Source organism: Rhipicephalus sanguineus, chromosome 11 (assembly GCF_013339695.2).
Source record: "Rhipicephalus sanguineus isolate Rsan-2018 chromosome 11, BIME_Rsan_1.4, whole genome shotgun sequence".
NCBI lineage: Eukaryota > Metazoa > Arthropoda > Arachnida > Ixodida > Ixodidae > Rhipicephalus > Rhipicephalus sanguineus.
The window spans coordinates 14,724,328-14,749,326 of record NC_051186.1 but is presented as its reverse complement, the minus strand read 5'-3'; the positions used below and the strand labels follow the sequence as shown (position 1 = coordinate 14,749,326).

The 24,999-nt window shown below is 44.4% G+C and overlaps 1 pseudogene; it reads right to left on the bottom strand.

Moving 5' to 3' along the window:
- Positions 1-4,624: 4,624 nt before the first annotated feature.
- Positions 4,625-24,999, bottom strand: part of LOC119373796 (signal-induced proliferation-associated 1-like protein 2) — a 114,917-nt pseudogene continuing 94,542 nt past the window's right edge.

Below are 24,999 nucleotides of genomic sequence, written 5' to 3'. Positions count from 1 at the left end.
TTATGGGAATTCTTGGGTGATGAGTTCTTTTCTTTTTCTGGAGAAAATTAGTTGAGCCCCAGCACTGCCACATTTTTTGCCATTATTTTTCGTAGTAGCGCATTCTCGATTCTGGCTCTCTATGACCATCAAGACTAGCGTGAGAAAACGCGTGACTTTGGTCAGGCTGATTAAAGGCCAACTCCGGCGATTTTTTTGGCCATGTCAAAGTAATGGTGCTTTTATGTTCCTGAGACGCTCCTGTTACGGGCCCGATAGCAGAAATACTCGGCAAATTGGAGAATAATTTTAAATAAGCAAAAAAGCGTAACACTGAAACCGAAACCCGACCGAGTGTACTGTCTACGTATGACGTAGACGTTGTTACGAACGAACCGGAAGTCGTGCAAGGCATGCCGGTCACGCCGGCGTGGAGTATGAAAACTGTGACAGCCGGGACGACCAGAGAAGCGCCGGCCAAACTAACGCTGTCTGTCGCCTTGTGCACAACAGAAGCGGCCGAAGCGCCGAAGTTAGCGGTGCCCTCGGCTGCGTCACTTCCGTCGGCTTGCCAATACTGACGTCACAGACGCAATGTTGCCAATAATTGTGGGAAGCCAGGAGGGCGTTTGCAGACAATCTTTAAAATTCATTTGCAAACAATCTGCGCATGTCTCAAGCCTGTAATTTGGCATAAATGACGGAAACGTGCAAAGGAACGTACCCAGCGAATTTCATTGAGATCCATCGACCTCAAAAAATCGCCGGAGTTGGCCTTTAAGCGTGTTCTACAGTTGAGTGGGAGTGACAACGTGTGATTGCATATTATGGTGGAAATGAAAAGATCGTGAATTAAAGTGACAGATTCAAGCATCTTTCTCGCGATTTGAGTAGTATTATATTTTAAAATGGCGGTTAAAAGTAAAACAAAAACGGGGGCACTATGCAGTCGTTCTGTTTGTTGTACGTAATCTGATGCTCTGTGCTGCTTACGAGGTAAAATGGAGTCGACGCTGAGAAGCGGCGTTTCCACATGTCGAGCCGCGGCCCGCGGAGTGCCATTCTGGGCATTTGCAAATTCCGCCATGCTGTTAAATTCCGCCATTAGTCAATTCTGATAGGTCCAGAGGGCGCGGCTACGGCCTCTCCGATTGCCTTAAGACGCCGCCAAATCTGATAATACGGCGGAATTGACATTCAAGAATTTGTCCGAATCATAGGCGTGCGCAGGGTTCCCCATAAGGGGGGGCAAATGTTCATCGCAGCGCCCCCCCCCCCCCCCCACACACACTACTAAGTCAATGTATGGGGCAGATTTTGCGCCCCCTTCCCCTCGTAGGTGACTAGAACGGTCAATGTACGGGGCAGATTTTGCGCCCCCCCTCTTAGGTGATTAGGGGGGTTGGCCGCCCCCTCTGCCCTCCCCCCCCTGTGCGCACGCCTATGGTCCGAATAGCACCCCAGACGCATGCGCACCAAACCGCAGCGACCGCAGTGCACGAACACGGACCGCTGTCGCGCTCACGTCCCACTGTTTGCAGCGCATGCTGTGTGTATGACTTCACAGTCACCGCAGATCGAAAAATTCATTATAAATGTTTCACGGCGTTTTCCTTGTTACCATTTCGTGATACGGCTCTCTGACCGGCAGGACGTAGCCAGGGGGGGGGGGGGGGGGGGGGGGGGGAGGGGGTCCCCCCGGAAATTTCCAATTTTGCTTGCGCATATATACACGCACGCACACAAACGCGCGCACGAGCATACATAAAGTATAGTTGAACAGCTGTAGCCGATCACTTTGGTGAATATGTTCGACGGGTGGTTCGACGTGCCGAGCTCCAAAACCAACGTCAAAAGTATTACTTTTCTCGAAATGAATGAAACCAAAAGCTAATTGCGCACACATTTGGAGTTTCATTCTTTTTATGTCACAATGGAACATGACTGCCTGCAGAATAATGAAGCATTTAATCACATGCTAATTACAATTAATTGCTGAAACTCACAAAACAACACATTACTTGATATTCTTTCTTGGAATGTAACACTGGGTGCCTTGGAATTATAGTGCGTGAATTTGACACATTTGTAGACAGTGCATCATAATTCGTGCCTGAAGGGATATGCTGGCAGCGAATTACCTTACCAGCCGGTCTGCCCCATGTACATACTCGTAGCTTGGCGATACCGGGGCACGCGAGCTCACAAGTTTTGCGCTGCCCCTGCTGTGCAGTGTAGTTACCGTGGCCATTACAGAGTGCCGAGACGTGCTGCATACTAGGGCTCTTTTCCTTTCCTCTCCTTATTGGGCGCCACGTTCAAATTAGTAACGAGAAAACATTCAAGGCTGTAAGGCACTGTCTTGCAACAATTTGGCGGGCCTTGCGCCCTTGCAGTGGTGTCACAGTGTGCGACTGGGCTGGTTGGTTGTCCCAGGCTTTTATTAGTTTTAAATGGCTGAAAAATTTAATTGCGGTACGTACATTACAAGTGTACAAGAACATATGCAGTGCAAGGTAAGAGTATTTTTTGTTTATCACTGTGGTGCCATAGCTAGGCAAACAAGTTGGAGCTCGGACTCACTCAAGAAATATATTTTGCTCCGAGTGCTCACTCGGACTCGGACTCGCCAAAATTTTCCTCAACCGAACTAACTCGGACTCAGGCTCACAAAACTTTTTCTCAACCGGACTCGCTCAGTCTCACGGCTTGATCCGAGCCTGAGTGAGTCGTCTCACAAGTCCATTAGCGTAAAATGAGCTTTTTCGATCATGGTGTCAGTGCTCTTAAATGGCAATATCTTGTATAATCGGTTAGATGAATGGACTGTTGGGCGAGTTGGTATTCCATTATCAGGGAAACTGCGCAAAAAACTTGGATGAAGGGAGAAAAGAACGGCGCATGCGCTTGAGCCATTCTTTTTTCCCTTTGCGTTTCTCGCACAGTTCCCCTGACAACATAATCGGGGCTCTACAATATGCCTCTTGGTCTTGTACCTTCATATACGAGTTATCAGTGGTTTCAATCCAACAAGGACATTTTTAGAAAATACACGACTCGCACGAGATATTATTATCACAAACTTCCTGTAGAAAAGTTTGCGGGGGGGGAGGTCATGGCACCCCCCCTCATCTCACGCATTTGGTCAGTAAATATTGAGGGGGTGCATGAATGCTAGTGCTTCGAGATATGTGTAACTAGACATGGGTATTACCATAAGCCGATATAAGGCTGATTGTAATCTGAAGATAAGATAGGACCATGGGGTCAGTAATAAAAGGCAGCACTCACTCAGACTCACTCAAGAAATATATTTTGTGCTTAGGGCTCACTCGAACTCAGACTCGCCAATATTTTTCTCAAGTAAACTCACTGGGACTCACACTCACTAAAATTTTCCTCAACTGGACACACTCAGACTCAAACTCATCAAAATATTATTCACCCGCACTCGCTCAGACTCGCGACCCGATCAGAGTCGATTCGCTCATGAGCGAGTTTGTCAACCTATGCCGTATGCATATGCAATTTGTGGTGATGGACATCTCTATCTGTAATAATTGCTAATTGAGATTAAATTCACCTATTTATGTTATAAATTATTTCTGGCATAATGTAAATAATGAAGCCGCCATTCCATGATTCCACAGCACAATTTGAAAAATAGTCGAAGTTCTGGTATCTATTGCACTTCTTCCTAGAGGCATTTTCTGGATGAATTTGAAGTCTTTCAATGGACTTCTGTCAACTCTACTGGCAGTCGTTCTATGAGAAACACTTTCTGGAACAGAATAATTGATTGTGCTAGTGACATCAAGTCCACTTCCTGGATGTACAGGAAGGTACAAATCATTTTTAATATCATTCTCCATTCTGAGGATGCTTTGCATTGTCTGTGATGGAAACATCCTCTAAGACATGGATGCATCCATTGTGTTACACTACACTGTGCTATCATAAGGTCACCGGATGTGCCACTTTAGGTGGGCCACGTCCCTTTTCACTGTCGTGGTCCCGTAGCTTCCATGTGGGACAGTTTTGCTCTATTTTACTCTTCGGACCCGTAGTTTCCTGCCCTGAGGTCATGGTCCATTGCATTGATCAGCTGTTCACTTTCTGAAGTGTGGCAACGCAATCCTCAAAAACACTCGAGAGGCAAATGGCGGAGTGAAATATTGCTGTAAGTAGAGCAGCACTGCCAACGACTTCAATAGCCACAGTTCAGAAAGCTAGCCATTTACTAAAGAAAATTTAGAAGACGTGATGTGCAATCACTTATGGCTCGTACAATTTCTTGATCCAGCTGCACTTTCTCAATGTGCTCGACAACAAGCCACAGCGAAAGACAAGCCAAGGCACACCAAGCATGCTACGCTCTCTTGTTTGTAATTTGCATGTGCTATTTGATACACATTGAGCAGCGCTGTGATGCTTGGAAATAGAGCTTCCCTTTATAGAAACAAAAGATGGAATGTAGTACATTTCAATCTCTGGCCCCCTCACTATCCTGTTCCTGCAGCTAAGGAATCTAGTCACGTTACAAGCAGAAACCCATACGGGCATATTCAGTTGTAACACACCAGCTCAGTCAAACAGCAAACTGCTTGCTTTTCGCAGAACAGTTGACAGTAATTGCGACAATGACTGATCTTTCAAACGCATCTTTGGCTACTTTTATTATTGCTTTTCAACAAAAAAAAAAAAGATCTGCAGGGAATGGGGAAATATGGGAGGCATTTTTGTCTAACATTCTTAATGGGCAAACAGCAGCAGCAAATAAAAAGAATGGAAACACTCTCAAACACACAAATGTAGACAACCTACAATGTCACATGGGGATGGCGCTATAAAAACGAACGGCCATAAAAATTCGTGGTGAATAAAAGAGATTGAGGTACTGTACAAGAAGTAGATAATCGAAAGGACATGGTTAAATGAGGATTTATAGCGAAAGAACAAAATGTTTACACTTGTGGAAGCAATGCTCCTGTCTTGAGGTCAATCAAACAAACAAACAAAAAAGGAAGAGTTCAAGCACACACGTTCGCCTGCTGCAGTATACAAATGTAGTACTCCTTTTGTCTCGCTCACAATGCAGCAATTGCACATGTCAAAAGAGGTGGCTGCTCATCACGAAAGCTTCACAATGCTAGTGTGCGGCCAACGTAAGAAGCAAACGTCTCGGTACCGCGTGCAGGGGAAGACACCAGCTGATACAGCAAGAGCGGCGGGCGCGAGTTATCTGGAGTTGCGTGGCTACAAGTTGCACGGAGAGCTGCCATGTGACGCTAGCGACGCGCCTTCGTATCGCATGAGAACATTTTGGTGGGCAAAATATCGGACAGTGCAAAAAGCACTCTTTCGGAAAGTGGAATGACGCTCTCTCACATCGTCAGCGGGCCCCAGTGAGAGGAGGCCAACGGAGCATAAACACTTGAGTTCCAAACAACCGAAGTAATGCACAGCATTTCAGCAACATACAACATAGTTTCGATGCAGCTTCAAGGAAACCTTACAGAGAGATATCGCACACTGAGTCACATTCTAAATATGCGCGCTGCCGCAATACGCAGCACCACGAAACGACACCCCTGGAATCCAATGCGCCAGCGAGTAATTAGATTGAACGCTTGCTCAGATAACTCAACAGTGGCCAAGCAAGCAACTAGCAAGCCATACACGCAACACCCATCAATATTAGTTAAACAGATTGTCATTTCTGACTAACCACTTCCATCTTGTAAAAAGTACTTAGTATCATGAGCTCGATGCAACAGGTGACCCTTAAAACCACACTGTTCTCTTGAAGTTACAGGATTCGTACTGTCGTTCCCTCAGTGCAACATGGATGCGTAAGAACACACCTATTTCCTCGATGTCTGGTAAGTGGATCTCACAACTGTGGTGGAAACTGCAGCAACAGACCTGCAATGGTAACGTGACCCGTGTCCTCTGTTTGGGGTTACAGCGAAAGTATGCCAGGACAGAACAAAGCTGCCAACACCAAAGGACAAGCAGGAAAAAAAGTGAGTACAACAGTCATGGGCGCAACGTGCCGACTTGGTTCCTGCCATGGTTCCGGGATCCACGTTAAAAAGGACGGCAAAATGGCAGCGTTGTTTTCGAGTCTCACGACGGGTGAGGAAAATTCAAAACACAATAGAGGAGAGAGCAGCTATGAATAGCTGCAACAACAAAAACCTTGAGCATGCGATTCTCCTTCCTTGCATCTTGAAATGGTTAATGCACGCGGCATCTAAGGTATGAAGACACTGGCCAATGAGCATGTTCACGCGAGGGAATGAACGATTCACACGAAAGTGATAGTAAACCACTCCACGTATACGTGCACAGATATACCAATGCTACAAACTACGCATGGTTTGACAAAGGAGCAAACAGCTGTGTGGGGAGCTACCTTAAGCACGAGAAGAATTACCCTTCTGGGGGAATGACCACAATGCAGTCGCTCTCGGCACAAAAACTCGGACACACTACGTCAGGTGCTATAACTGCGAGATTTGTTAAATGCATTTTCGCTGGCTGGGTGATGGTTTAAAGTAGAAGCCTCGCATCGCTCGAAATGCCCGTTGACGTTTTGGGAAACCCGTTGCGATGGCTCTGGGTGAAAGAAAGAAAGGTAACAGTTTGTACAGATCACAGATTTTTATGAAATCACCCAGAACTACGGAGAAGGAATGCACCATCAAAGTTACTGAAGGAAGGAGGTGTTCATTTGGTATCAGAACCAGAACTGCACCCTTAACACAGATTCAAGAAATGAGTGACAAGGTTGAAAAGTGTTGTGCCATGCACCTAAATAACAACTCTCTGCTACAGCTTCATGCACGGGAAACACCGAAAAGTCAAAAGTGAACTCGAAACAAAGAAACACACAACTTTCCTCAGCAAAGTTCAGTAGAGGCAAAAGTCTCCAACAATTACAACTGCACGACATCAAGAACACGTCTCGAGGAACTGCGAGCTAGGTGAAAAAGGGGACCACAACTATGTAACCTGCAACAGGGACTCTAGCAACAGGACGAGAACTGTTTGCCACGGGCTTACAGAGAAAAACACCTCAAGCAGAATTCAAACATCAGGATGTCAAGAATGCACTTTCCCTTAATACCAATTTGCATAAACATAAGAATTTCTTTTGCAGCATGCCCCAGCCAAGAAATAAGGAAGCACACCTCATTGTATTCAGAATAGCACTTTGACCTTACTGACTGATTCTCCTGATTTCCAACCCTTGCCTAAGTTCACACATCAAAATGAGACAATCTCATGCACAGGCGAAGAGCTCTGCTGCAATGTCAACTCGTTCACGTCATACTGTAAAGAATAATAACTTAAGTGACTGTGCAGTGCAACTTGGCTGGTCCTTACAAGCCAGATTTCATGCCTTGGTTTCTAAATGCTTTGTTGTATACACTTTTTGAATGACACATGCATCCGGATAGCAGTGTTTCCCATGTTTTATCTTTATAACCGATGCAAACAGTAAAGTATCATGTACCCTCTCATTCTAGTTCACTCACTGTCGCTGGGGCAGTTACGCTAATTGAAAAAAAGAAAAGACAAATGGCGGTTATCTGGAATGAAAATATTCAGTAAGGGCAACAGATCAGCGGTGTTCAGCAATGCCGTCAATACCATGATATACAGCAACAGCAGGGACAATACCCAAAAGCATTCTTTAAAAATAAGGTCTTCCGAGTTGTAAAAGCATCTCGTTCAAGACGGTCACAAGACGTACTAAGCTAAGGTTGACACTAAGTGAGCAAAGAGCAATATTCAAGAGCATTATGGACAGTCTCCGTAGTTGAAGATGCAAGGCTGCGACACTCTCCTTGGCACAGTTCATACGATGGAATGTTGATGGGGAAAAAACATTCTGATGGAAGGTTTAAGCCTGAAATTTCAAAAAAATCCCTGAACTTAAATAAAAAGATACACCAATCTAATGCTGTGAAGCAAGTAACTCTATTCTACAACATATGCCAAACTGCACACTTCTGAAAAGCTAACAATACTACTCATGCTTGATTTTGCTAAACTCTCGCAGACAATCTTCAGGAAGACGAAACATAGGAAATTTTCATCTCAGTGAAGACTGATCTCCTTTTGAAGATCCATGCAAGATTCTTTTTGATTGGCTTTTGATTAGCACAGCCTAACAGAAAAAAAAAAAAAACGGAAAGGACAGTTTTTTATTACATCATCATCAGTAAAAACATGGCTCTTATGTTTACTGCACATTGTGCGTTGTAATCGCGAGCACATTATTAACAGACGGGATGAATAAGTTATAATGACAATGCTTCGCCATCGTCTGCTGTCATCAGCCTTGATCTCTGTTCGCCATTTCAAGCCGTCCGAAACGCGGCTAAAAGACCGGCTTTGGCTAATTTGAGAACGTAAGGCAATCGCATCCGCTCTGAAACTAGTTTACGAGTTCCTTGACAAGTAACAAGCTTGCATAAATGTCAACACCATTTGCAGGTGCCAGACTCTGGGCAACGCGATGAAACAAGCTACATGCAATGTTTCGATGCAGGATGCGACATATCGTATACGTAAATAAAATAAAGATCGGCACGTAACACTCCTGTCTTGAGAAATGCAGCATAGCTGGCTGCAATCGAAGGTAGGCTGAGTACATACAACAATGGCTTACCCAGTTCCTTGTCGGCAGCCAAGGTGTACAAGCGACACAAAAACACACAGAACATCGACTACAAGAACACAGACAACAGTTACACAGCGAGTAGCAGTTCTGACGTAAGGTACGGTTGAGTTTTGAGCCGATTCAACGCAGCTCTAGCCACTGGTCACGCGTCGGCCGCGGCTGAAACGCGTTCGTGGAACGCAGCACCCCAGTTCACTTGTTGGACTGCATTTTTTAAAGTCACTCGAATCTTTGTGCAGCTCCTCCACTTGCTGTCACAGAGTCCAAAGAAGACACAGACATTAGGCGAAAAGATGGTACTTCACTCGTTGGGGTTGCAGACGCTCGCTCCTGAGAACAAGCCTGTTGTATACAAGCCAACACTTGTTGGAGCCAGAAGCAGGGAGAAGTAATGATACAGATGGGTCTCAGAGTTACACAACCACGACGATCCATTCATTCAATCTTTAGTATTCTTTAGTTGGTTATTGGTGAAACTGCAAGTGCCGTCCAATGCCCGATGCTTCAGGTGCAGAAACAGTGCAGCAAATATTTTGCTACGCCTTGGCATGCCAAAAGCCAAGCCCCACTTGTAATCAGTCCTGGCCTGTTGCCACTACGGACGTTGAAGCAGACTTTAGACAGCCTTCTTTGTGACACATACAAGCTAAGAATAGTGGTTCGAAGGCAGTCTTGGAAGTTGCCTCAAAGTTGTGCGACAAAGACACGACGCTTCTGTGCGCTATGGAAGCAGACGTCTCGGATGCACAGCAAGCACACGGCCGATTTCACGGACGAGTGATCACACGTCAGGTGACGAGTATACAGCCTTGTTGCCAACTTGCATCTTATCTCGGAGGAGTTCAAGATTCAAAGGATGCAGTAGATGAAACAACTTGCTGAACCACTGACCCTCGCATTTGGGTTTCCAAATAACTTGAGTTTTGTTTCACACGGGACAAGTGCTCCATGGTTGGCAGAGGTTCACGTCGTCGTCTTCCATCTCGGGAGAAAGAGACAGGAACGGGAAACGAGACAGTTCCGGGCAGGTGCCCGGCTACGTATCGGACGGTCCGAAAAACCAGTCCGCGAAACGGCGTAGCTGGGCGCTCGCAGTCTCGGACTGTTCGTGCAGACGGTGGTTTTCCTGCTGCAGCTGCCGGACTTGGTGCTCCAGGCTGGCCTTCCTGTGCTGCTCCTGCGGGAAGTTACACGCAGAACAAAGAAGTGAAAGTTCTGAGTGGCTGGCTTTCGGAACTGGACACGGCAATTATTTGCATGCCTGTTTCACAGTGAATTTCATTGCTCCTTTTTTGCTTTTGTATCTGTGATCAGCTAAACCAACATGCCAATCACCGCTGTACATTTCAACGGCATTTACTGCATTACTAAACAGACCTCACGATTCAGCGTCTTATATAAAAATGAATTACATAAACAGGAGGTGCCTTGCAACAGTGATACTGTGAAGGACAAAAACAGACACTTTATATGTGCAAGACGTGACTCGGAAACAGTTCACGTCAGAGCATACGATTAAGGGATATTTAAACTTCTAAATACTCTGGTGCTTTATTATTACTGCTACCAGCAAATACCAAAATCAGAAACTAAATGGCCGCAGATCCTCATCATATTGGTCCTTAAACATAGCAGCTAAGACAACATCACTGCAAGTATTTTGTTCACTTCCACAGGTAACCTGCATCTATGTCACAGAGATATAGTTAGAACAATGCTAGTTTATTTTTCGGAACCGTGGCAGAGCCATTGGGCGAACTGTGAACAATGTTAGTGGCTCACCATGCTGTTGCTACATTATGATATGCGGAAGATGACATCAGTGCAGGCTGTCTACGTACTACACCTAACCATGATGAAAGCCGATTATGGCTCTTATAAATCGCTCGTCCTCAAAACAGCCCGAATCAGGCACGTAGGCAGGGGGGGGGCCAGGGGCCCCCCTTCCTCGAAATTCGTCCAGCCTTCTATATTCCCGGGTACTTTTTTTTTTCTCTTTCTTTTTGACATGGAAAGACTTTCTTTCGAACAATTAGTCCTGTGTGCCACGAGAACTTGGATAGAAGATGACACTTGGCGGGGGTATTTATTGCAAGCGAGAATGTCGCATACAGGAAATGCTCTTATGCAATGAGTTGTTGGGATGTTCAAACGTTATTTTACTGAATTTTTTAGGACACAGAATGGCACCTGGCGGATCACGCTGAAAAACACCCACCAAAGATGGCAAATATTGCTGAAATGGAGCTCGTTCATGCCGCTCCAATGACATCTGCTGAACATAGACCTTCTACGTGGGGCCTCATAAAACTCAAGAGATAAAATTTAGATGGTGCAGCACCTTACTGTAACAGCAATGCTGCCAACGTGGAACGTGAAGGCATCATATAATCAAGTTTCAACCCAATCAATACAAGAGTTGCACTTACAATTACATCCATCCGAGACTCAACTTTGTGAGCAGGTGAAAAATAAAAAGGGGTACCGGTCAGACATTTATGTGGCAAAACACTAGTTAATCTTTGTTATGCACTTCAATGGATCTTATTTAATTGCATAATGAACACATTTGCTCAAGGAATGTGCTTATACGCCCAGTGATGGAAGCTGAAGCATAAAAGGTTCAAAAGGGCCTTAGTTGGTGTTGCACCATTCTGCTTCCTTCACTAAACTGTCACACAAAAGACAACAAAAGTATCACACGTCTGTGTCTTTTCTTGTCTTTGTGTGATAGTATAGTGCGGTAAACGGAACGAAACTCAAGCCGTCTGTCAATCTCAGATGAAAGACTTACAGCCAGTAACCATTCCTTGTTAAAGTTGCAATGCGGCTGCGTTCATGAAAGCAACTGGGCGACTCCCTGAGTTTATGCTTGACTGGATTTAAACAGTTTAGAAAAAAACTAGAAGTACAAATTTCCTGGGCACAAGTTTTCATCTAAAAATTTTTCGTTTTAAATGTCAGTAAATAACTACCTGTTCCTGTTGCTTCTGTACAAGTTTGATGGATTTCTATCAGTTCTTTTTTTTTTAAATCTTAGTGCACTGTAGAGTAGGCTTAACAGGGTGTGCTGGGAAAAAAATTGCTGAGAATTTTATCCTAAATAATGAATGCACTGAAGGGTGGAAACTTGGCCATGTTGGTAATGAATGTAAGAACAGCACAACAGACAAGGACTGACGAAGATAACACACACAGTGCTCTCCATGTGTTCTTCTCCAGTTCTTGTATGTTGCGCTGTTCTTACATGCACAATGAATGCACCTCACTAACTTTGTGTTAACTTTTACAAGAAAATTGTGAGTTCATTATGCAAATAAACACAGTATAGTTCAGGACAAGAAAGCATTCACACAAAACAGCCCAAGGTACCGCAAAATTTTCATCTGGCAGGAACATCAGACACCCCTTACATTAAAAACCACACTACGAAAAAGATCGTGAAATTAACAACTTCTTGTGTTATAGTGAAATTCTGTTGTAGTGGACTTGGACCTTTTATACAAAGTACAGTTGCCTACAGATACCGTACTTCTTTTACACAGAAGGCGCTGGAAAAATGTTTGAATAGGGCAGTAAAAAAATGTAAAAAATATTCAATTTTGTTGAGCCTGAGATGTGACAGTGAAATGACGCTACGCAAGCAAATTCTCTTTACAGTAGCCGTGTGTCACGTGTCAAACCGAAAGACGCAGGATCAAAATAATATGGAAGCAAAGCTACAGTGGCCTAACAAAGCTGTCACGTCTGCTCTGTCAGCAAAGCTCACTATCAAAACCTTGCACGACATTGTTAGAGTGTACTGGAACAGGGGAGTGCTCAGAATGGCCACAGCACCAATGTACAGAAACTGAAGCCCAAACAGGAAATCCGCTTGTGGTGCTGCGATCGGTAGTCTGCAATGTGTCGTCGTTTTTGCGCACGGCTCCGCCAAAGTGGTGTGCAGGTTTACAATGCCCGCTTCTCACACAAAAGGCTCGGGTTCGAATCGCAGCTGCAGATGCTGGGTTTTCATTCTTAATGTCACCTTTCATAGCTGTATTGGTTTTCCTGTGATTCTTAAAAGTAACTTCCGCTGCTACGTATTGCAACAAAAAGTAACGTAAAATGTGAAATCTCATTTCAAGTCTCGTAATCGAAAAAATCTAGGAGGCCATACTTTAAGCTTCTGTTGAATCCCGGGCGGTGGCGCTGTAATTAACTACGCTCACTGTCAAATTTCTTCTATTTTACTTCACATTTCGCGTTACTTTTTGAAGCAACACGTAGCAAATGAAGCTAGTTTTAAGAAACAAAGGAAAACCAATACACTCGTAAAAGGTGACACTAAGAATAAAAACCCAGCGTCTACAGCTGCGATTCGAACCTGGGCCTCTTGAGTGGGAAACGGGCATTCTACCCCTGCACCACTTCGGCGGAGCCGCGTGCAACTCTTAAACGACAACACATTGCAGACTATCGATCGTAGCGTCACAAGCGGATTGACCCTGTTTGGGCTTCACTTTTTGAAGCTCGTTCCGAGCACTCCCCTGTTCTAGTACACTCTAACATTGCCCAGAGTGGTACGCCACCAATGTTGTCATGCTCACTGAACCGAACCACTTTCTCCACTCAGTCCAGTGAACGCGCATTATGAGATACCGTTGCACATTGTAAAAAACAAAACTGCTTCAGACTAATTTGCATAAAAGCTAGGCGGCAGCCTGAATTATGGCACCATTGTTCATGGTAGTTACACTTTCTATTTTGTGACACCTCGCACACGTTATGTCCGAAGAATTGAGTGAAAGCTGGTACAGCATCGGGAATTTCGGTAGCTGCTATGCATTGATTCAACAGGAGCCTCGCAAGTTGGCTTTACCACGGAACACTCACATAATTTTATAAATATCGTAGTGGTGTGGCAGGTAACTTCGAGCGGACCCAAAACAATCGAATGGCTACTTGTTGCAGCAGTGTAGTCACTGAAAAACTTTCATTTGCAGTAGGAATGCCTGTTGCGATTGGTTTTACTAAGAATTTACCCTATTCCTCAGAGAAACAAGAACAGCTCATTTCGACTTCGATATCACGGAGAGCAAAGTTAGCGATATCCCAAAATAAGTCGTATAGTGCAAGTAACAACTTTCTTTTTCCCGTCAACTGAGACCACTTGCAAGACGCTAGCTTTGTCGGTGACAAGAACGATGGTGACTGCTTCCGATATAAGTGAGAGGTCGTTGCGTTTAGTTCTACTGCCTCTATGGCTACTCGGGCTTGTCACACGACACACAGCGACAACAAAAAGAGCAAATCAAGCGCTGACGTAAGGCACTATGTGAAAAAAAAAAGAACTGCAACATTTTTTTGGACAATCCGAATTACGTTTTAGGGATACATAATTCACGCGTGCAAACACTGCAATTAAGTGTAAAAGCCCACCCTGCTGTAGCCCACAAATGACTGTCCCAGGACCACTTGCCTGGGCTAGAGTTTCCTGAAGCTTCACCACCTTGTCTTCAAGATCTTGCAGTCTCTGCTCTGGCTGCTTGAGGTTGCCGCTGCTGCCAGAGCTGGAGGCACGCAGGAAAAAGTAAAGAAGCGCATTCAGAAAGCGGCCAATAGAAGGAAATGTTTGCCTCTATTTGGGATTCACAGATGTTCCGTGAAAACCTGCATTAGTAGACTTGTGCAAATACTCATTAGCACTTCCGATGATTCGATTGAATGCAATGCTATTTGATACTCACTTCGGCTCAAATATCGCTATCTGAAGTTTTTCAAGGTATTCAAGGTGAACAAATACATATACATATTTTTCTGCACGTAATTAAGCCAGACACCAAAAGCTTATAAATTATAACTTATAACCTGTTAAACTTAATGAATTAAATGCTGAAATCTTTGTGAAAACACTCTCCGCTAATTAAGGCACAAATCATCACAGTCAAATACTCAACATCAGCTCTGTTTCCTACTTTTTCGGTGATGCTGAATGGTGGAAAACTGTGCCTTAACACTTTCGTGACCGCGCCTATTCCCATCGATAGTATGTTATCGATGACTTCAAGATCAAGTTTTGGCCCTCTCTGAGCGGTTCTGGACAGCTAACGCAATACAAAGCATAAAATAACATGTTTTTTATCACTTTTGTTTGCGAGTTTTTTTCCACCGCGCGGAGATTTTTAAAGCTCGTTCACAGTCGGGTAGGTGAGCGCTCGTTGTTTCGGACTTCGCGTCGACGGTGCTCCACAGAAACGGCGAATTTCGACGGATTCCGATTAATATGAGCGGTAATCTCTGGATGATGGTAGCACCACAGACACAGAAGACGACTTCGATTCGCCAGGCTTCAGTACGGACGGCGAAAGTGCGTCAAACCTCCTTGGAACATCAGCAGCTATCCGCCGTAAGTTTCGTCTTCTCCTCGGGTCGTTTTATCGCTGCCGCGCGTCGATGTAAACGTATCCGGTGTGTTCTAAAAATAACAGCTATTATCTGCAAGGTGTTAACTTCCTTCGGGTGGGAGCGTTTGGCGGTGGCTGCAGAAAGAGCGCAGTTCTCTTCGTGAAGACGGCGCGGAGCACACTTTGACCCAACGCTCCCGTGTGCTGCGCGGCGGCGTCTTCGTGTTGTTTTTTACCGCAAAAGTCGTCAGAGAGATATGCAACCACACAGATAAGTATGCGTGGATGCATACTTTCGAAAAGCCAGCATACAGTGAGAGGGACGGATCCATGGAAGGAGGTTACTGAAGAGAAGATGAACAAGTTCGTCTCACTCCATGTGTATATGGTAATCGTTGAAGTCCCGCGCTTGCATTGGTGTTGGTGTCGACGACACATATTTCCAGGCCTTCGTCCACCGTCACTGATGCCACGGAAAAGGTTCAAGGCTTCTTGAGTGTCTCTGATCTGAAGAAGACGACCGTCGCATCCCATGAGAATCTTCACCCCGCGTCTTCTCTATTGCAACACATGAACGATTTTTCTACGCTATCTTTTAACCCCGTCAGAACCTTTCAGTGGATGAGAAAATGGTGAAATGTGAAGGTCGGTATGGTATTCGGCAGTATATGAGCGAGAAAGAGGTCAAATGATGGTACAATTATGAATTTTTGCAGATTTGGAACAGGCTACACTGTTCATTTCAACAAATACACAGGAAAATTGAAAAATATCAGAACTGCAACCTATGCTAGGAAAGTTGAACAAAAAGAAAAATTTTTTTCCCGGAACATGCGCAGCCAGCCTTTGTTTCACCGCGTCGAGAACCTGCATCGCGCGGTGGCATGATGGGCACTAATGCCTATATTCTTGTATTTATGTAAATAATCTGTGCACTTACAGAGCTTACATTTCCACCATTATTCTACGAGGGCTTTGCGTTCAGAACTTATATTTCGATTTTTTAAAATGTTTAACCATTGCAGAGTAGCATTGATGTTTTTATGAATCGTTCTTTCTTTTTGATGCATTTTTCTTTGTTTGATAATTTTTTTTATTAAATTAGAAATAAATCTGTTGTTTGAAATTAATACTGTTGGAAAGACAAATTCTTCCTCTATCATTTGATACCCTACATGTTAGCATCAATTATATTCTGTGTCAGGAAAAAAATATTTTCTGGACTAGCCAAAAACAACAGATTTTTCCGCGGTCACGAAAGTGTTAAAGGTGTGATTTCTAAGCAGTGTGGGCTATGCTGCCATGACGGCAAGCCTCAATGCTAAACTTGCACAGAACTCCCACTCCAATTTTTCTGTTACAAAACATTTTATGCGGGTTATATGATGAAACTATGTAGATTACACACAGCAGACTACGATAAGTATTTCCGAGTATACTATCAACTACAATACCATAGTGCAAAGAGATGGCACTAGTTAGGGGAAGACCATGCTTCAGATACATATTTGTTTACTTTTAAGTAGAGTTTTATGAAACTTCCGCAGCTTATGTATTTTTAGGTCCTGATTCCAAATATGCAATTATTTTTCTAGTACGGCTTGCTGTTTTTAAAATATCAAACATTTCAGGTATATTATTAGGAGCAAGATTTATTTATAAACCGTGACAGTTATAAAGCAAATCAGGGCATCACAATAACCTGGAATAAATACTGTATGCAGCAGAACAAGAATGGATGTTCTAGGCCCATTTGAACAAAAGTTATGGTATGTTGAACATTCTCAGATTGATCCCAGCATAAAAGAGCAGACACGAGGCACACCAAAAGGGACACTTCATTTCCATGGCGTGCACTATCAATGCTCTACACACACCGGAGCCGGACAACACGCATAAAATATTTTACTTTGATTTTAAAGTTTTCGTCGCCAGCATCTGCAATCCAGTCCCACTGTAATGGACATTATCACGACGAGTCAACATTATTCACTGGATTTGCGAAATCTGTGTCCTGCATGCAGCCTAAATCGCAGAAATCGCTGTCAGAGTCTCTGGATGGCAATTCACTCGTTGTTTACGTGAACCATGTGGGACTGATAACAAACTCACAGCTGTTGCTAGTATATCGCGGGTTGCAGTCTTCCCGTGACGTCAGACTTCTGTTGACACGTCACTGCGAAGCCGCCCCCTTGATACCGAAACCGAAATTGTTTTAAGGTAGCGGTGTTAGAAATATATTTGATGCATTCCCAAGCACTATAACACTCTTTTTAGGGTTCCCGACACCCGTGTATTTATTTAGAGCCACCAACCCGACAATATTTAAAATTCATGTCAGTACTCCTTTAATATAGCTCACTTGCAAATGTTCAACGTACCATAACTTTTCTTCAAATGGGTTTAGGACATCAATTCTTGTTTAACTGCATACAGTATTCATTCCAGGATATTGTGATATGCTGATTTGCTTGACAACTCTCATACAGTAAACCCTCGTTAACTCGAACTCGCTTATCTCGAAATCTCGGTTAAGTCGAAACTTTTTTTCGCCGTGCATTAACCTCCCATAGGTGCTATGTATTTGCCCCCTCTTATCTCGAAACGTTTTCCGGAGGGAACAGCGGATATCTCGAAATCTTGACCAGGAGGGCCAAAGGCAAAGTCCACTCCCAACAGGAAACGAGGGCTCCATGCGAACGCTTAGCTCTTACTATACGTGCCGAACGCGGTCGTGAAAGCCGTGAAGGCCGTGAAGGACGCAGCCGTTTCCTATCAGCCTTGTCAAGCAACCGTGGGAGTGATCACATGTGCGCACCTGCGCGCGACTTATGCGCCGTGGGCGGCGTGTGCAAGCGTGGGCCAGTCAGTACGCAGCCTAACCCTTGCATGTGCGAGCTGGTATTCTTTGTTTTCCCCGCGATCTGCGCACGACGCATCTTGAGTTCAGTTTTGCTGAGTAGTGAGTGGTGTGTGCAACGGACGCTTCCGAATATCGACCACGATGTCCCGCCCAAAGCAGTGCAAATCTCTGACGTTGGAGAGAAAAGTCGAGCTAATCAAGGAAGTAGAAAAGGCAGGTCGAAGCAAGTCGTGCATCGCCAAGGAATTCGGCATCCCTTTGTCAACCCTCTCGACAGTGCTCAAGAACAAACAAAAGGTTTTGGAAGGCTTCGAGCAAAGCTTCTCAAGCAAACAGAAGCGCGTTCGAGCGTCCAAATTCCCGGACGTCGAATCAGCACTTCTGTTGTGGCTCCAAAACGTTCGAGCAGCCAATCTTCCCGTGACAACCCAAATGATGATGGAAAAAGCAGACGCTTTGGCACTGCAGATGGGTCACGCGGACTTCAGCTGCAGCAATGGCTGGTTCGAGCGGTTTAAGAAGCGAAATAACGTGTCATCGAAGCCTATCCACGGCGAAAGCGGCATTGTCGACGAACAGGCTGCAGACGCATGGCGCAACCTACGCCTCGCCGAGCTGCAAAAGGAGTACGCGGACAAGGACATTTTTAACCTCGACGAAGCCGCTCTCTTTTACAAAATGCTGCCTAACCGCACATACACACCAAAAGGCGAAGCGTGTTCGGGCGCTAAGCAACGCAAAGACAGGATAACCATTCTTTTTGGTGCCAACGCTACCGGCGATGAAAAGCTGCCCCTCCTCATTATTGGCAAGTCGCTTAATCCCAGGTGTTTCCGAAATGCACGGCTCCCGAGGGATGTGACATACCGCGCCAATAAAACGGCCTGGATGACGGCGGCGCTTTTCGAAGAGCATGTCCGTGCGCTTGACCGGAAGATGGCAAAGGACGGTCGGAAAGTGTTGTTTGTTGTGGATAACTGCCCCGGTCACGGAAAAATCGACAACTTGGCGGCTGTTAGGCTGGAGTTCCTGCCGGCGAACATGACGTTCCGTTCTCCAGCCAATGGATCAGGGAGTCATTGAGATTGCCCGCAAGTATTATAGGAAGAGCCTGCTGCACCGAATTCTGCTGTCATACGACAATGGGAAAAAGTATGAAATCGATCTGCTGGGTGCAATCAATCTGATGGCCGAAGCCTGGCGCCAACTACGCCCGCTGGCGATTGCTAACTGCTTCGCACATGCAGGGTTTTCTCGCGCCCCCGAATCGATCGAAGAAGACATTGGCGCAGAATTCAGCGGCTGTGATGAGCTGTGCAATGAAGTGCGCAAGGCAACTGGCTGCGTGAACGATACTGAAGACGGCGAGATGGCCTTTGAGGAGTATGCGCTCTACGAGGCGGACGTCCCCGTTACCGGAATGCTGTCGGACGCCGATATCGTTGAGATGGCCGTGAACGACGCAGAAGACCATGCAGACGAGGAAGAGCCCCGAGAAGTGCCTACGACGACAGAAACACGTAACGTGCTGCGCTTGCTCCGCAACAAGGTCGAATGCAGCGGTGGCGACCAACGGCTCATGCGATGTGTTGAGCAACTGGAGAACGCCTTTCTGGGACCGAACGCGAACGCGAAACAGGCGAGCATCACGCAGTTTTTTGGTCCTCGGTAATAAATTTTTTTTTTCGCTCTGAATTCTTGTGCTTTACTACGGTTGCCGTCTCGTGCAGTGGAGCTTTTCCTGGCAGCACTGGCTTTTCTTTTACAGTGACCTGGGCAAACATTTTCGGCGTTTTGCTTAACTCGAAATACCGCTTATCTCGAAATTTTCCCTGGATTTTACGGCTTCGAGTTAACGAGGGATTACTGTAGTTTAGAAATAAATCTTGCCTCTAACAGTACAAAATCTATTTGATAGCTTCAGAACTGAACATTGTAGTAAAACAATAACTGCATGCTTGAAATCAGCACATAAAAATACATAAGCTGTGAAAGTTTCATAACAATATGCTCAAAAACAAAAAACGTGTTTCTGAAGCAGGGTCTCCCCTAAACAGCCAAGATAAGTGCAGCAGTGGATGGCTGGCCATCACAGGATCTTCATCAGTAATCAGTCCCAACATCATGCTCCCAGGGAAGACCGCAGAGCAGAATGGGCTACGCGTGATCGTGTGTTGACAAAAAGTGTGCCGTACTGCATAAAGCGCTGTTTAAGAGTCAAGGTATCACTTCACAACACTGCCACAATACGCTAAGGGTGAATACGAAACGCTCCCACCTCAGTCACCACAATGTTTTAGGCACTTGTGGTGACTAGGGCGTGTTGTGAATGACAGTGAGTAGGATCCTGCAAATTAATTTGACTTGTTGCAAGATTTGCAGAATACAGTTACAGAATACAATTTTCGGAATACTTCACGTATTTTCTGTGTATACATTACTGTGCCTTTTTAGAAAACTATGTTATTTGGTTCACAACTGCTATAGCCTCTGAGATTGTGGTACCTACAAATAAAAAAAGTCAATTTTCTTTAATTCGTCAACATTTGGCAATTGTGTCAACGTTTGATGGAAATTTCACGCGTATTTGAACTGCTAGCTTCTAAATTGTATTCGGTAATAATTACAATTTGCACAAGCCTTGCTCACTTTCCTTGCAACTGCTGCTTCTATCCAGGCATAAAAATCGAAATGTCGCACCTTGCACTATCAGCCACATTGTTTGCACTAGCTTCCGACGCTCCGGCAGATGGCGAGAGATCACAGCAGGCGATCACTTGCGCTGGCTGCGCAGTGGTGAGAATGACGTCTTCCGCAGCTGAAGGACACGATGAATGGCAACGCAGTGCCAGCCCCTGTCGTCTTCCGGCACGCTCCAGCGACGAGGACGGTGTCTCGGGGCCCGACCGGGGACGCTCCGACGGCCCAAGGGGGCACCATGTGGGTTCCTGGGTTGATCAATGCACCAGCCACAGTCAGTTCCCTTTACTCTATCTTAAAAGCACAGTTATAGGTACATTACCATATTTTCCGTTGTATAGGTCACACCTTCATATAAGGATGCACACACTGCATTTCACGAGTTTTGCAGAAAAAAAGTTGGCACATAAAGATGCACACCTATGTATATAACACGCACCCATCGTTAGCTGAACCAGCGTAATAGAACAGATACTCAAATACCTGTGCAGCCATAACAAAATGTCGCGGTCATGCGATTTCAGGAAACAGATTTCTTGCGAGCTACAAAATTTGGCGGTGTAAAAATTCAAACTAATGCTCTCATAGGCCACGGGAAATCGACACTTCAGGAGAAGCCTTCGTAGGCCTCGTTCTCTGATGCACTATGAAACATTTTGCAACTGCAGATGGCAGCATCACCAAGTCGCCTTCATCCACCTCTGCATAACTTTTGCACTATGTTGTAAGCTCCTTGAAGCACATGAATGGTGTTGCGCTTACAGTGTTGCGTGTGTAGCACAAACACGCGAATAACAACCGTTGGATGGAAGGGCACTTTATATTCAGTGGCCAAAAAATTGACCAGCGGAGGGTTTTAATGTCCACAATTTCAGACATCCCTATATATTGGCTATAAGGGGCATGTGGCGGTGCAACAACAGCGGACAAGTTATGGTGTCTGTCATCGTTGCAGTGAATGATGCCTTTCACCATAGCGGCGACAGCTGGAGCCACCATTTTGTAGCAACAGAATTTAAATTTACTAACCGGTACTGGCACAGACTATTTGCCCTCCCAATTCATTGAAGATGAAACAGGCACGCCATAAATGCAAGCACAGCATTAAAGCATTAAGATAAACCCACCACGAAATAAATGCCATGTATGTATATGCTGGTAAGTTGGGAGTTTACACAAGCATTTACACTCAAACCTCATCATAACAAATTCACATATGCCACGAAAATAACTTCGTTATAAACATTTATTTGTAGCAATGTGTCTATGACAAGACTATTTTTCATTTACTTCGTTATAACTGATAATTCTTTATATCCGTGTTCATTTTATCGAGGGTTGAGTGTATCTTATTTTAGAAATGGCGTTAAGGAGGACGTGGCAATAAAAACTTTGTTATTTATGGAGATAAAGTGATGAAATTTGGCATGCAGATGTGATATGTTGTGCTGATATCATAACTGAAATCGGTTTTGAGCTATCTGTTGTAGCTTTTAAGTTACAATACTTGGATAGACTGTCATTGTCATCCCAAAGTTAATTAATGAATTTGACATAAGTTCATCAAGATTTTTGCATAGGGATATTCACAAGGGTCCACTCTGTGCCATAAAGCTATTCGTTTATTTTTTAATATTCAAATAAGCACATATACAAATTTTTGAAATTCCTTAACAACTTTTACAAAAAGCCAATTATAAAAATCTGTACTATGTTCAGACAAATATGGACAGCTTTACGGCACTCACCAATATCTCAGGATCAAAGCGCAGAAAATGGAATGTTTATATCTTTATTTGTTGTGAAATGGCACAGGGATGACTGACAGCAACTGTTAAAAAAATGAAAGCTGAGAAAATGGAGCTAAAAGCTAAGAAAATGGAACTCGGAAGGAAACTGGTTTTATTTTTCATTGGAGAAATGCAGTTTTGCGGCTATCTTCAGCTCTATCTGTCCTCTTTATGATGACGTCAATATGGTGGCACTGTGTCAAGAGAAAACTGCAGATTTGCATTTTCTAAAGCCCAATTTTCCTATAGTTTTTGATGACAGCACACTAGTAAAATGCTTTTTTTTTTTCAACTTCTACTACGTATTTTGGTCTAATATTTCACATGACATAAAACATGGTCTCAGAATTGCAGAAAAAAATCAATTGAAAAATTGAACATTTTGACCAAATTTACCACTCCCACTGCCACGTCCCCCCTTAACCCTCTCTTGAGAGTCATTACAGGGAGGTACATCTTGTATCGATTAGGTTGACACAAACTTATACAATATCTTGCATCCAATGCTTAGATGCACACTTATACTTAAGGGGAGATGCTCCTCGGAAAATTTTTTCTTTAAGTATTTGTCACAGCTCAGTGAAACTTTCACCACTTATAGAGTTTGAGCTCCGCTTTTCAAATCTGCTTTTATTTTTTTGATAGCTCATTTGGTTAATTTTGTGCAGACAATGCATTTGTGAAAACAGTGCATTTTTGTGCAAGCTTATGCAACAATAGTGAGCACCAAAAACACTAAAAAAATAGCTCATATTGCTCCTAATGAATTGAGGAATTCAATAAAGCAAGAAAACATAGGGTAACATATGTGTGTTAGCCTAGAAAAAATTTCCAATGCTGAGTTTAAGTTTTACCATTCTCAAGGAAGAAACTTATCAAATCATCTTGCTGAATATGCTTGTGGAAAACTGTGAAAGTTGTTTCTTTGAATTGAGGACATGTTAAACTATAAGCATGCCAAATTTGATTACGATCCGACTACATAAAGTGCACAAATTTTAGTGCACAGACTCTAAAAATGCAGCAAAACGAAGAACTGAGAAAAACATGTTTGAAAGCTAGACTACGGTGGATGCTACGCTAGACTATGGAGGGGAAAAGATTTTTTTTTTCTGTACTTTCAGCAAGAAAGCCGCGTTGTCGAAGTGGGCTCTGGGAGAAGAGGGTTAGGCCTACATGCTTGCGAAAATTCAAGAGCCGGCAACGCCGCGGATCGATATGCCACTGCATGAAATTTGGGTAAATTCGCGCTTTCGCAAGCCACCACGAGGGCTTTTATTGCACTTTTTCTCAACTTCTAGTTGATTCTTAGCTTTGATTCTTTAATATATTAAAGAGGAAGCTTGGGGGAATACAAAACACAACAAAACACAAATTCAAATTTTTCGAAAAAAATCGCGATTTTTCGAGGAGCATCTCCCCTTAAGGCTATGCTACAAAACAAAGAAGACACACTTGAAACTCTCCAACAAGAACTAACGCTCAGGTTAAACACTACGATAAATGACAAACTTACATCAATATTACTGTCTGTTAGTTCTCATTAATATTGTGTCAACAAATAAAAACGAGCCCTTAAAAAGTCATCTCCTTTCCTTCAAACTTACATCAAGTAAGTGCATGAATTTGTTATCATCATTTGTATTCACTACATCATCTGGCAACCCATTCCACACCTCAATAACACCACGAAAAACGCGAGTGTTAGTGAGTGCTGATACATGCAAATAAAAGTGACCATGAACACAATGCTTGCAAGCATCAGCAGGAAAGCGAGTGAGTGGATATTCTGGTGACCTATGTTCCTACTTCGTTGGTACAAAAGCATTCTGTGAAGCCTGAATAAGGTCTGTGGTCCTTGCCTCCGAATCACTGTCCAGGTAGTCGGGTCCGATGAGTCTGAGCAGGTCCTCCTGGAAGGTGGAGCCTCCACCCGCGCTGCCTGCGCTGCTCCCGGCACTGCTTCCGCCACCCTTGGCAGATGAGGGTGACCACGACGGACCGGCTGACGACAGTGGGTGAGTGGCACTGGCCGATCGTGGCGTGCTGGGGACAGCGTGGCGGAGACTGGCCAGTGGACTGCGCGTCACCTCCTCGCCGGTGGTCACAGCGCTGCCACTGCTGACAACACGACAGCTACGTACAAAAAAGAAAAAAGAGGGAGAGAGAGAAAAAAAAGGTTGCAGAGAATCCCTAAGCCTATTCTTACGAGATGAGAGCATAAGAGTTTCTTTTGGCTGGGTTGTTGTTACAGAGGGGTGCTGCAATGTCTGCTGTGGGGATTCCCCTCTCCTATGCTGCGGCATAGCGCAGCACGTGCCAAGTGTTACTGCGGTGACTGCCAGCTGGGTGTGTGCTTTTGCCAACCTAGCCGAAAATTCAGCTGCAGCTGGTTGCTGTGGCAGTTCTTGGTGCTGGCATCAGTTCCAGTGTTGCGGAATGGGTGCCTCCATTCCATTCCAATGCCATTACGGAGAATTATAACTTACCGCTATTCCATTCCTCTCAATTCCTCGGAATGAAAAAACTTAGCCCATTCCCAATCCGGGAATGGCCGGGCCGTTCAATTCCATTCCTGCAATTACT